Raw genomic sequence first — 12,594 nt, 5'->3', positions numbered from 1 at the left:
TTATATCAGACAAAATAGACTTAAAGTCTATTTTAAAGAGACTGTGACAAGAGACAAAGAAGGATACCACATAATGATCAAGTGTCAGTCCAAGAAGAAGATATAATAATTGTAGGCAGAACTGGAGCTCTGGGCAGCACCAGCAGTGGCATAGGAGGCAGCGAGGCTGGGATGGCAGAAGCCAACCAGTGATTGCAGCAAGAGTGGCAGGGACAGAGCAGACCACAAGGAAGGTGCACAGGCAGCCAGACTGGGCCAGGCCATGGGGAGAGTGGCCACTGGGAAGCAGGCAGCAGGCTGGGTGGGCAGCTGCCTAGCCATGAAGCGACATGGTGCTGCTCAAAGAGTATCAAGTCATCTTACCTGTGGCTGTGGAAGAGTATCAAGTGGGGTAGCTGTATTCTGTGGCTGAGGTCAATAAAAGTGAAACCGGTGGTGGTAAAGGCATAGAGGTCCTGGTGAATGAGCCCTATGAGAAGGACAGTGAGTAAGGCCAGTAAACACACAAGATCTACCACTTACAGAGCAAAGTGCCCACGTTTGTTCGAAAGCTGGCCCCAGAGGGAGCCATGAATATACATGAAAAAGCATGGAATGCCTACCCTCCTACCGTTATTGCTGAACTGTTATTACAAATGAGTACATGAAAGAAGACTTTCTGATTAAAATTGAAACCTGGCACAAACCATATCTTGGCACCCAGGAGAATGTGCATAAACTGGAACCTGAGGCATGGAAACATGTGGAAGCCATATATATAGACACTGAAGATCAAAACCAAGTACTTAGCAAGGATTTCAAGGTAGAGGAAGACCCAGCAAAATTTAAATCTATCAAAACAGGCTGAGAACCCTTGGGCCCCAACTGGAAGCAAGAACTTGTAAATCAGAAGGACTACCCATACATTCATACATACAAAATGGTTACTGTTAAGTTCAAGTGGTGGGGCCTGCAGAACAAAGTGGAAAACTTTATACATAAGTAAGAGAGGTGTCTGTTTACAAACTTCCACAGGCAGCTGTTCTGTTGGCTTGATAAGTGGGTTGACCTGACTATGGACAACATTCAAAGGATGGAAGAAGAGATGAAGAGATAGCTGGATTAGACAAGGCAAAAGGACCCAGTTAAAGGAATGATGGCAGATGACTAAAGCCACCCCTCCTCCTTCTGCACTTTTTGCAAGACAGTGGTCAAAAGGAAGGCCCAGCAGCTCCACCCTCCCAAGTGACAGGCCATCTTTGGACATAGTCTTTCTGTGCCCATTCTTCAGACAACTTTTTATCCCTTACTGTAGCTAATTCTAGATGCCCTTTAATATTGGGAACAAATAGACCATCTGGTATTATGAAGTCCATGTGTGCGGGAGCCTCTTCCTCTGAGATGTGTGGTGTGCAGGTTGCTGTATTTACAGCTCCTCCCTCTCCAACCACTGTGTTCTCAACCTATTTCTGTGTGCCCTCCCCCACTTTATTTCCAAGTGACAATTTTAGTCTTTCAAAAAAAAAATTGTAAATATATACGCACCCAACATCAGAACACTTAAATACATAATGCAACTATTAACAGACATAAAGGGAGAAATTGACAGTAACACAATAATAGTAGGGGACTTTAACACCCCACTTACATGAATGGACAGATCATCTAGACAGAAAATCAATAAGGAAATACTGTCCATAAATGACATATTAGATGAGATGAACTTGATATATATAGAACATTCTGTCCAAAAGCAGCAGTATATGCATTCTTTTAAAGCATACGTGGAACATTCTCCAGGATAAATCATACGCTAGGCCACAAAACAAGTCTCAGTAAACTTTAAGAAGGCTGAAATCATATCAAGCATCTTTTCCAGCCACAATGCAAATACAAGAAAAAAACTGTAGGGAATTCCCTGGCAGTCAAATGGTTAGGACTCTGCGCTCTCACTGCTGAGGGCCCGGGTTTGATCCCTGGTTGGGGAACTAAGATCCCACAAGCCGCGCAGCCAAAAAAAAAAAAAAAGAAAAGAAAAGAAAGAAAAAACACTAACATGTGGAGACTAAATGATATGCTACTAAACAACCAATAGATTACTGAAAAAAATCAAAGAAGAAGTAAACAAATACCTGGAGATAAATGAAAATGAAAACACAATGATCCAAATCTATGGGATGCAGCAAGAGCAGTTCTAAGAGAGAAGTTTATAGTGATACAAGTCTACCTCAGGAAACAAGAGAAATCTCAAATAAACAACCTAACCCTACACTTAAAGGAACTACAGTAAGTCCCCTACACACGAACGAGTTCCGTTCCGAGAGTGCGTTCATGAGTCTAATTTGTTTGTAAGTCCAACAAAATTAGCCTAGGTACCCAACTAACACAATAGGCTATATAGTACTGTACTGTAATAGGTTTATAATACTTTTCACACAAATAACACATAACAAACGAACTCAAAAAATTAAAAAAAACTTTAATCTTACAGTACAGTACCGTGAAAAGTACAGTACAGTACCAGCTACATCATCGCTGCTTTTACTCTTGCTTCCAGACATCCTGGGCTTGAAATAAAGATACTGTACTACTGTACTCTATAAAGTACTGTACACTAAAGTACACAAAAGCACAACCACTTGTAGAGGATGCATGCATGTAACAATGTACACCAGACATGTGAACTAACTTACGTGATTGGACATGTGAACGCACGTTCGCATCTTTGAAAGTCTGCAACTTGAAGGTTCGTATGTAGGGGACTTACTGTAGAAAAAAATCAAATAAAACCCAAAGTTAGTACAAGGAAAGAAATCATAAATAAAATCATAAATGAAATAGAGATGTAAAAAAACACAGAAACACCTAGAGGGGTGGGATAGGAAGGGTGGGAGGGAGACGCAAGAGGGAGGAGATATGGGGATATGTGTATATGTATAGCTGATTCACTTTGTTATAAAGCAGAAACTAACACACCATTGTAAAGCAATTATACTCCAATAAAGATATTAAACCATAGAGCTGGTCCTTTGAAAAGATAAACAAAATTGACAAACCTTCAGCCAGACTCATCAAAAAAAAAAAAAAAAAGAAAGAAAGAAAGAAAGAGGGCCTGAATCAATAAAATAAGAAATGAAAAAGGAAAAGTTACAACCAATATCACAGAAATACAAAGGATTATAAGAGAGTACTATGAACAATTATACAACAATAAAATGGACAACCTAGAAGAAATGGACAAATTCCTAGAAATGTATAATCTTTTAAGACTGAACCAGGAAGAAATAGAATACATGAACAGACCAATTAGCAATAATGAAATTGAATCAGTAATAAAAATACTCCCAATAAACAAAAGTGTAGAATTAGATGGCTTCACAGGTGAATTCTATCAAATATTTTGAGAAGAGTTAATGCTTATCCTTCTCAAAATATTCCAAAAAATTGCAGAGGAAGAAATGCTTCTGAACTCATTTTATGAGGCCAGCATCACCCTGATACCAATACCACAGAAAGACATCACCAAATTACAGGACAATATCACTAGTGAACATAAATGCAAAAATACTTAACAAAATAATTGCAAAACAAATTCAACAATACATTAAAAGGATAGATCATACACCATGATCAAGTGGGATTTTCCAAGGGATGCAAGGATAATTCAATACCCACAAATCAATCAATGTGATACACCACATTAACAAGTGGAAGAATAAAAATCATATAATCATCTCAATAGATACAGAAAAACTTTTTGACAGATTTCAAGATCTATTTATGATAAAGACTCTCAAAAAAGTGGTTATGGAGGGAATGTTTCTCGACATAACGCAGGCCATATATGACAAACCCACAGCTAACGTCATACTGAATAGTGAAAATCTGAAAGCTTTTCCTTTAAGATTAGGAACAGGACAAGGATATCCACTCTTGCCACTTTTACAACATACTATTGGAAGTCCTAGCCATAGCAATCATACAAGAAAAAAAAATAAAAGGAATCTAAATTTGAAAGGAAAAAGTTAAAGTGTCATTTTTTGCAGATAAGATGATACTATACACAGGAAATCCTAAAGATGCCACCAAAAAACTACTACAACTCATGAATGAATTTGGTAATGTCGCAGGATACAAAATTAATACACAGAAATCTGTTGGGTTTCTATATACTAACAATGAACTATCACAAGGAAAATTAAGAAAACAATCCCACTGTATCAAAAAGAATAAAATACCTAGGAGTAAATCTAACTAAAGAGGTAAAAGATCTCTACTTGGAAACTATAAGGCACTGATGAAAGAAACTGAAGACGACACAAACAAATGGAAAGATATACTGTGTTCACGAATTGGAAGAATATTAGTAAAATGACCATACTATTCAAGGCAATCTACAGATTCAATGCAATCTCTTTCAAAATACCAATGACATTTTTCACAGAACAAGAACAAATAATTCTAAAATGTTTTGGAAACAGAAAAGACCTTGAATAGTCAAAACAACCTTGAGAAAGAAGAACAAAGCTTCAGAGGTCTCATGCTCCCTACAAAGCTACAGTAATCAAAACAGTATGGTACCAGCACAAAAACAGACACATAGATCAATGGAACAGAATAGAGAGCCCAGAAATGAATTCACACTTTTATGGGCAACTAATCTATGACAAAGAAGGCAAGAATATACAATGGAGAAAAGACAGCTTCTTCAATAAATGGTGTTAGGAAAAATTGGACATCTCCATGCAAAAGAATCAAACTGGATTACTCTCTCACACCATGCCCAAAAATAAACTCAAAATGGATTAAAGACATAAAGGTAAAACCCAAAATCATAAAAATTCTAGAAGAAAACATAGGCACTAAGCTCTTTGACACTGGTCTTGGTAATATTTTTTGGGATCTGTCTCCTCAGGCAAGGGAAACAGAAGCAAAAATAAACAAATGTGACTACATCCAACTAAAAAGCTTTTGCACAGTAAAGGAAATTATTAACAAAATGAAAAGGCTGCCTACTGACTAGGGGAAGAGATTTGCAAGCCATATATTTGACAAGGGGTTAATATCCAAAATATACAAAGAACTCATACAACTCAACATCAAACAAACAAACAAACTATCTGATTAAAAAATGGGCAGAGGACCTGAGTAGACATCTTCCCAAAGAAGACATAGAGATGGTCAACAGGCACATGAAAAGATGCTCAACATCACTAATGATCAGGAAAAAGCAAACCAAAACTACAACGAAGTATCACCTCATACCTGTCAGAATGGCTATGATAAAAATTACAACAAATAATAAGTGTTGGTGAGCATGTACAGAAAAGAGATCCCTGGTCCTCTGATGGTGGAAATGTAAATTGGTGCAGCAACTGTGGATAACAGTATGGACAGTCCTCAAAAAATTTAAAGTAGGGGACTTCCCTGGAGGGTCCAGTGGTTAAGACTCTGTGCTTCCACTGCAGGGGGCATGGGTTCAATCCCACACTGGGGAACTAAGATCCCACATGCCATGCGGCATGACAAAAAAAAAAATCACAAGTAGAACTACCATAGGATCCAGCAATTCTACTTCTGGGTATTTATCTGAAGAAAACAAAAACACTAATTTGAAAAGATATAGGTACCCCTATGTTCACTGTAGCATTATTTACAATAGACAAGATATGGAAGCAACCTAAGTGCCCACTGATAAATGAATGGATAAAGAAGATGTGGTATATATACACACAATGGAATATTTCTCAGCCATAAAAAAGAATAATATCTTGCCAGTTGTGACAACATGGATGTACCTAGAGTATTATGCTAAGTGATTGAGTCAGACAGAGAAAGACAAATAATATCTGATTTCACTTATATGTGGACTCTAAAAAAACCACAAATGAACAAACAAAACAGAAACAGAATTAGAGATACATTCAGGTGGTTGCCAGAGGGGATGAGGGTGGTGGGAGGAATGAAATAGGTGAGGGAGATAAGAAGTACAGATTTCCAGTTGTAAAGTAAATGCGTCAGGGGTATGAAATGTACAGGGTGAGTAATATAGCAAATAACTATGTAGTATCTTTCTATGTTGACAGATCGTGACTAGACTTATTGTGATCATTTTGAAATGTACAGAAGTATTGAATCATTATGTTGTGTAACAGGAAGTAACAAAGTGTTATAGGTCAATTATACTTCAAAAACAAACAAACTCATGGAAAAAGCAATCAGATTTGTGGTTAGCAGAAGTGGGATGTGGGGGGAGGGAGAATTGGATGAAGGCAATCAAAGGTACGAACTTCCAGGTACAAGACAAATAAATACTAGGGATGTGATATACAACATGATAAATCAACACTGCTTTATGTTATATATGAAAGTTGTTGAGGGTAAATATTATGATCACAAGAAAAAATATTTTTTCTATTTCTCTAATTTTATATCTATATAATATGATGGATGTTCACTAAACTTATTGCAGTAATCATTTCATGATGCATGTAAGTCAAATCATTATGCTGTACACCTTAAACTTATATAGTGAGTACATCAATTATATTTCAATAAAATGGTAAGGAAAAAGAACAAAAAGTGGTTAAGCCTTTTTCAAATATGTACTGCAAGTATGCCAAGAGTTGATATCAGTTCTCTGTATATCAATCCTTTCATCCATCTATGAAGCAAACTATTTAAAAGCACCAGCTGACGATAATAATTGCTTCTTGCATTGCCTTCTATGATATACAGGATCATTTAATAAAGAGATTTTTGCCTATAATAGCTCATTAAGTTTTCTTCCTGAGCATATTTATTATAATGATATCCAGTTCTATAAGCTTCTCTGAAGTAGTGTGAGTTGTACATGCATTTGTTTATTCAGAGTAAATTCTGCTGTTTTTATAGCCTGATTTCTTCTCTTTGTTCCATACTGAAGAGTATTTGCATTTGCCCTAGAAAAATGCAGTTGGTTTAACATGGATTTATTGTACTCTGTTTGAAAATGACCTGAAAGCTTGGATAGCTTCACGTTACTTTTTTATAAGTCAAGATTATTGATTTATAATTTAAATACTGTAAAATCTACCTTTTTAAAAGTGTGCAGCTTGATGACTTTTGATAAATGTACATCATGTATCCATCACCACAATCAAGATATAGAATATTTTAGTCACTCCAAAAAGACTTGTCAGGAGATCATTTTATAATCCATGCAAGAGATGACTGTAGCTTGGTCCTGTATGATAGTGATGGAGCTGATGAGAAGTGATCAGATTCAGCATGCATTTTGAAGGTAAAGCTGGCAGCATTTGCCCATGGGTAAAATGCGTAAGAAAGCACAGTCAGGATTTATTATTTCTCAAGATTCTATGGACCAACTTGGCAGTCTGCTGCTTTTTGCCTAGTCATGTCGCTGTGCTTTAAGGTTGGAAGGTACAAGATGATCCCACTCAGATGCCTCACAGTAGGTACTGGCAGTCAGCTGGGGTCCTTTGAGTCTCCTCTATATGGCCCTTTATTCTCCTGTAGGCGAGATCAGCTTACATGGTGGCCACATGGTAATAAACAAGCTCAAACTTAGCTTAAAACAAGTACAATTTATTATTCATCATGATTTTTTGTGTTGGTTGGGCTGTTCTGCTGATCTTACCTGGGCTCGCTCATGTAGGTTGGATGGAATGGATTCAGCTGGGAAAACTGGAATGGCTTGGCCTTTTTCCATGTTGTCTTTCACCCCAAGTTTCTTCATAGCATAATGTTCTCTCATAAGGCAGCATTTCAAGAGGGCGAACAGATGCTGCAAGGCCCCTTGAGGCTTAGGCTTCAGAACTCAAATAACATCACTTCCCCCACAACCCAGTGGTCAAAACAAGTTAAAAGGCCAGCCTAAATTCAAGGATTTGGAGAAACAGACCTCACTTATACAAGGGAGAAGCAGAAAAGTCACACTGCAAAGGTGGGTACATACTAGGATGGGAGGAAGATATATAACCATTAATCAGTTTACTCCACGGCCGTTAGGTTGACTCGCCTACTTTCTTTCTCTCCTCCTGCCATTAAGACCAATTGCTTCTGTATCTCTTTGTGACTTGAGTTCATACTTCCTAAGAGAAGACAAGGACTCCTAAGGCATAAACTTGGGGCCAGATCCCCTCATAAGCTGCAAAATAGCCTATAAATGGCTTATCAGCGTTCACTGTGGTGAGCCAATCTGGTATCCATAGTAGCCAGTGTGTAAAGAACTCAAAGAATCTTATAAAAAGGGCCAGTGGGTGTGGCAGGTCCTCTGAAGTTTTCCTGAAGGGGTCAATACAGGCACCTTGCTTGACTGGTCCAGAGCACCTGGGAAAAGATGTAGCGTGTACAAATATCAGCTTACAATGTGGTATGCAAAAATATACCTCCTTTTGATCTTCTATAACAACTTACTTTCTCTTTTGAGTCTCTGATCCATCATGATGAAAAATTCATATTTTTAGTCAGTTTAGAGTTTCTCTCTTCCATCCCTTGGTCACACCTAATTTCTGGAGGGTCTTATATAGTGTCACAGCATCAGGAGGGCCTATCTAGGCTTCTTTGTCATTGGTCTCTACAGTGTTCTCAAGACTTTAGCTATCTCATTTAATCCTTATTCATTCATCCCTGTAGCCTGATATTTTTTAATAATGATGACCATGATTATGATAGTAATTATGACAGTTTTATGATAGTATTAACAGCAATTTCTATTTATTGTCTGCTATGAGAGGCAGGCACTATGCTGCTGTATATATTAAATATACTATTGATAAAAACCAAACAACTCTGTGTACATCTATTACATCCTACGGCATTTACTGAGAAATTATATGTATAATGAACCCTAGTAATTACTGATGTCCACCATTTGAAACCCCCTTGAATTGAAGGGATTCCTTGTCTCCCAAAAGAGAAGTTGAAATGAAAAGACATCTAGTGTTCTAGCTCCTCTGCTAGCTGGGAGGTAAGCCCTTGGCTTAGGCTTTGCCAATCAGATGGACTCGTCTGGGATTTTTGAATTTGAAACTAATGACACAAAGAAAAAAGGACAGTGGAGATTGCTTTCTGGTGTCAGTGGCAGCAGCATCCAGTTGGCAGGCACAACAGTGTCTGTGTTGCCAACTGCTGGATCCAGTATTAAATACCAGGGATGACAACAGTGCAAGCTGCAGTTAGTTCCTTTGTTCAGTGGCAGCAGTAGTGGTGCCCCAATAGACTAGCTTTTTGGTTTTATTTTTGGCTGTGGTATTATCTGCATAGGTTCTCTTGATTCTTGCCTGTTTTACCAGTTAAATCTGTGAGGTAGCCATTAAATATTGTTACAAGAAATTAAATTTTGGAGAAATTTTTACCAGGGATGGTTGTAGGCAATAGATCCTCAGGGAAGGGTGGGGTGGTGTGGGGAGAACTAAGATTAGTAACTTGGTCTGGTTTAAGATGAAGACAAGGAGAATCCAGCTAACATTAAGAAACTGGATTCTCACAGCCCATGGTAAATAGTACCAAAATAGCTAAATCATTCCATGGATCACTTGTACTAAATATGCCAATTGAAGGCAAGGCTTTGTACTTTCAAGTGCTACTGCCATAGGATGATATGAAGGGTAGGCAGAATTCCAGGACTATGGAGGTGTTGTGATTGCTTCTAATATTGCTGAACATCTGAGAAAGAATGACATTCTATGAGGCCACCATCACCTTGATACCAAAACCGGACAAAGATACCACAAAAAAAAGAAAATTACAGGCTAATATCACTGATGAACATAGGCACAAAAATACTCAACAGAACACTAGCAAACTGAATCCAACAATACATTAAAGGATCATACACCAGGATCAAGTGGGATTTATCCCAGGGATGCAAGGATTCTTCAATATCCACAAATCAATTAGTGTGATACACCAAATTAACTGAAGAATAAAAACCATATGATCTCATTGCAGCACTATTTACAATAGCCAAGACATGGAAGCAACCTAAATGTCCATCCACAGAAGAATGGATAAAGAGGTTGTGGTACATATATACAATGGAATATTACTTGGCCATGAAAAAGAATGAAATAATGTCATTTGCAGCAACATGCTTGGACCTAGAGATTATCATGCTAAGTGAAGTAAGTCAGACAGAGAAAGACAAATATCATATGATATCACTTATATGTGGAATCTAATTTTTAAAAATGATACAAATGAACTTATTTACAAAACAGAAACAGACTTACAGATATCAAATACAAACTTATGGTTACCAAAGGGGAAATGTGGTGGGGAGGGATAAATCAGGAGCTTGGGATGAACATACATACACTACTACACGTAAGATAGATAAACAAGGACCTACTGTGTAGCACAGGGAACTCTACTCAATATTCTGTGATAACCTATATAAGAAAAGAATCTAAAAAACCATGAATACATGTATATGTATAACTGAATAACTTTGCTGTACGCCTGAAACTAACACAACATTGTAAATCAACAATGCTCCAATAAAATTGAATTTAAATAAAAGAGACATTCTCACTATTCTTTCTCTTATTTCCTCTTTATATGATGTATCTGTCCTGCTGTGAACACCATCAGCAGCTCCTAAAACTAAAACAGTCCAAAGGCTATCACCAGCTATGAGATTGATAAGAATCTTACTCTTGAGAGCAACAGTGTATCCTTTTAAAATTGTATTTTGTTACATCACATTATATTTGGCCACACACTACAGGTCAGATTCAGGAGAGCATTTGGTAGACTGCATTTTGTCATTTAATAAAACTTTTATGGAGCACACTTTTGTTATTAAAGAAAATAAATTACATTCCACTTCAAAATGTCTTTCTCGGAACTTTTGTTAATGCCGTGAATTTTTTTTTTTTTTTTTGATAACCTGTGAGATGTTGCGTTTGTTTTTTTAGGTGTGCCCTAACCTAAGTGCCACAAACTGGGTGGCCTAAAACAACAGAAATTTATTCTCTTGCAGTTCTGGAGGCCAGAAATCAAGGTGTCAGCAGAGTTGGTTCCTTCTGTAGGTTCTGAGGGAGAATCCACTCCACGCCTCTCTCCTGACTTCTGGTAGCTGTTGGCATTCCTTGGCGTTCCTTGGCTTGTAGCTGCATCACTCCAGTCTCTGCCTCCATCTTTACATGGTGCTCCCCTCTGTTTCCTTTTTTAAAAAAATATTTATTTATTTAATTTATTTATTTTCTTTATTTTTTTGGCTGCATTGGGTCTTAGTTGCAGCGTGTGGGATCTTTCATTGCGGCATAGGCTGTTCGTTGTGGCGCGCCAGGGTTCTATCTAGTGTGGTGTGCGGATTTTCCCTCTCTAGTTGTGGCACGGGGGCTCCAGGGCGTGTGGGCTCCAGAGTATGTGGGCTCTGTAGTTGCGGCATGCAGGCTCTCTAGTTGAGGCACACAAGCTCAGTAGTTGTGGCACATGGGCTTAGTTGCCCCGTGGCATGTGGGATCTTAGTTCCCTAACCAGGGATAGAACCTGTGTCCCCTGCATTGGAAGGAGGACTCTTTTTTTTAAAATCAATTATTTATTACTATTATTTTTTTTTAATTTAATTAATTTATTTTTGGCTTCACTGGGTCTTCATTGCTGCGCAGCCTTTCTCTAGTTGCGGTGAGCAGGGACTACTCTTTGTTGCAGTGCGCGGGCCTCCCATTGCAGTGGCTTCTCTTGTGGCAGAGCACAGGCTCTAGGTGTGCAGGCTTCAGTAGTTGTGGTGCATGGGCTCAGTAGTTGTGGCGCACGGGCTTAGTTGCTCTGCAGCATGGGGGATCTTCCCGGACCAGGGCTCGAATGTCCCCTGCATTGGCAGGCGGATTCTTAACCACTGCACCACCAGGGAAGCCCTGGAAGGCGGATTCTTTACCACTGGACCACCAGGGAAGTCCCCCCTCTGTGTTTCTTTCTCACATCTTCCTCTGTCTTTCTCTTCTAAGAATCCCTGTCATTGGATTTAGGGTTCACCCTAAACCCAGGATGGTCTCATCTCTAGATCCTTAATTACATCTGCAAACACCCTTTTTCCTAACAAGGTCACATTCACTTAGTTCCGAGGATTAAGACTTGTTTTGGGGGACTACTGTTTTTTTTTTTTTTTAACATCTTTATTGGAGTATAATTGCTGTACAATGGTGTGTAATGCCGTGAATTTTAAAAAAAATAGATCTGCTATATTAAAAAGGAATTGCATTGATTTTCTTTTCTAAAGTTCAGGAAATATCTCATTCAAATATTTGCTTGCTATTAACTATGGTTAGGCAGAAGACAAAGGAATGAATTTTCCTCCTGTTGGAAACAATTAAGCAAGCTCTGCATGTAGTATATAGTTTGCCATTTATGTTACTTTTATTCCACCAAATATGGTTATAAATGTTTTAGAGAAAGAAGATGGCTATCAGAGAAAGCTCATGTTTGCTAAATGGAGGATATAATCCTTCTTAACATCAAGACATTGTTTGTCAAGATTCAGCTATTAGGTGTATTTAGGATTCTATAATAGTTTTTGTTATTTATTCTTTTGAAATCCTAATGTAGCATTTCTCTTTGGAAGATATGAAACATCTTGCATTGGGGTTCCCAAGAGGACCCCAAATA

The 12,594-nt window shown here is 38.0% G+C and overlaps 1 pseudogene; it reads left to right on the top strand.

The window, feature by feature from the left end:
* Nucleotides 1-329: 329 nt before the first annotated feature.
* Nucleotides 330-1,150, top strand: LOC137757975 (phosphatidylinositol transfer protein alpha isoform pseudogene; annotated as a pseudogene).
* Nucleotides 1,151-12,594: the final 11,444 nt, after the last annotated feature.

This window comes from Eschrichtius robustus, chromosome 2, assembly GCF_028021215.1.
Source record: "Eschrichtius robustus isolate mEscRob2 chromosome 2, mEscRob2.pri, whole genome shotgun sequence".
NCBI classification, from domain to species: Eukaryota; Metazoa; Chordata; class Mammalia; order Artiodactyla; family Eschrichtiidae; genus Eschrichtius; species Eschrichtius robustus.
The sequence above is the reverse complement of the archived record's forward strand: the minus strand, read 5'-3'. Positions and strand labels throughout refer to the sequence as shown.